Source organism: Anneissia japonica, unplaced genomic scaffold, assembly GCF_011630105.1.
Source record: "Anneissia japonica isolate Jap-2015-1 unplaced genomic scaffold, ASM1163010v1 scaffold2392_len1475705_cov187, whole genome shotgun sequence".
In the NCBI taxonomy this organism is placed as follows: Eukaryota; Metazoa; Echinodermata; class Crinoidea; order Comatulida; family Comatulidae; genus Anneissia; species Anneissia japonica.
In genome coordinates, this window is record NW_022751777.1 from 201,970 (window position 1) to 204,366 (window position 2,397).

Consider the following 2,397-nt stretch of genomic DNA (forward strand, 5'->3'; position numbering starts at 1 on the left):
CATATTCTTACAGGCCTATAGTAAAATTCATCATCATCACATCACCATGATCTTTAATCTTCATAGAGATCTAATTAACTTCTGTATTATACCATAGAAAATAAAACATGTCTTTGATGTATTTACTTTAAATTACCTACTGTACTTCTTGTGCCGAAAACCAATATTACACTTTTTCTCATACTTCTCAAATTATAATAAAGGCACGCGCACTGAGTTGTGTGACACCATGGAACGTCTTTCAAGGGGGGGGGGGGGGGGGGGGGGGGGGGGGTTACTTATAAGATGAATCTAGTCCCCCTGTCGGACAGCTTGTAGATCCCCCCACCCCCCAAATGAAATTTTTTAAAGAATAGTAACTTCTGGATGGCCAGAAATGACACTATCCGACTGTGACAAACGTGTTGGCTTGGCGTAGGCCTAAGCTCTGTCCGAAGGGAGTGGGGCTTGACCTGTAAGGTGGGTTTAAGCTCCTGCTTTCCCCACCCCGCTGGCGCCGCAACTTTGTAGGGTGGCCAGTTCCTTTCCACGCCGCCATAAAAACACAAAAACCAACAACAAAACAAAGACTGATTATTTTGCTCGATTCAAAATTCTTTTTGCACTTCGATTTCAGTTAAACTATTATTATCACAAAAGTCCTTTGTAGGTTGATAAATACCACTTAAAGCCTATTTTTTTTATTGATAAATATGATGATACTCTATAAGGCCCATGTGGCCGAATCTGGGAAAAAGACCAGGTTAAAAATTGGCCAATTTTGGTCAAAAACCATGAGCTGTGGCTCATACTCTTTTTACGGACGATATTTTTGACTCCACCATTTTCCAGTTGTTTTGCATTCCTTAACACCTTCAGATTACAAAAGTCATCTGGAGGTTGATAAATGACACTTTAACAGGCCCGTACACATGGGGGAGGGGGTGCAACAGGTGCATCACCTGTCGCACATCACCAAAGGTCCACATTTTCAGGGGTAGAAAATTCAAGACACTCTCACATGTTCCAGACATCCATCATAACTGTTTGACCAATCAGAGTAGTCTCCAACAGGACTGCCTCTAAGTTGTCGTACAAGCAAGGACTTAACTGGATTTATAAGCTTTTTGATGAGGAATTTAAGTGTTTTTCCCTGCCGCTTTCGTGTCAGTAATGCGCCACGTACAAAACTCATCTCTCTTTATAGAGGTTTCACTATAATTTTCTATATTTGTTTAATTAAATCTGCCAGTGATATTTCCAGCCACTTAGAGGTGCTATAATCATAGATTTTCAACCATGGTGGGGCTGAGGTGTTATAGACCCGTGGTGAATTCAAGGTGGGGGAAGATCGAGCCGACCTGGGGCCCCATAAAAGTTGGAGAGAAAACAGACATAGTTACCAACTGTCTCCCATCGTGCGGGACGATCCCGCATTTCAAAGTGATTTTGGTTGAAACACGAATTTTGCAGAAACACATGTGTGATCATAAATTTGTCACGCATTTAGAACAGATCTATGCGTAATAACGAATTGTCACAAATTCAGGGGAAAATCTATTTCAAATTAGAAGAAATTAGTTTTATTAAAAATATATAGACGGTCATGCAGTTTAAACTTGAGTCATTAGACAATGTTTACGTCAATACTTAATTCACTGACGTGCTACTAAACATGAATCAGTATGCCTATTCATTTGTTGTTTGTTTAAGTAATGAAGTGTTTGTGTACATACTTTGGGTGCTCAAATTAAACATAATGTAGGCCTTATACATTGAAACTCAAATTGTATGTGGCTGTATTAAAAATATTTTTGTACCCGGTGGTGTCAACAAACGCTCCTTGAAACATACAGTAATCTGTCGATTCTGAAATTAAAACTTCTAAAAGTAATAATTTGGCCAATTTTCTGCTAAAAAAACGTAAAAGGTTTGCGTTCTGGTGGCATGCAAAGTGATTTCTATTTTTTATTATTCAAAGTCTCGCTTTCATTTTGGTTTGAAGTTTAGATAGATACGCCTCTAGACATTTCCAATTTTTTCATACTCATCATTTGCATATTTTACATATATATATATATATTTATTTTTATATGAAATATAAAGTACTTTTATACTAAATGTTTATTAAAATCACTAAAAAATATTTTTTTAAATAAGGCAAAAAAGAAAGAAGTAAATTTCGCTATACAATAATACAATAAATAGGCCTTATGTATCATCGCAGGTAATAACACCAATACAATACGTACAGTTGAACCAAATATATTCCAATCACATGCAAAACAATATCACCTGACTCTCTCCCTGACGGGTTCCGGGGTCGACGAGGCTTCTTGTCGGTTATACGCCGGTAACCCTACGCTGAGGCTGGGCCCGGGTCTTGGCGAAGGCCCGAGCCTTGGCGAGGTTGAGTAC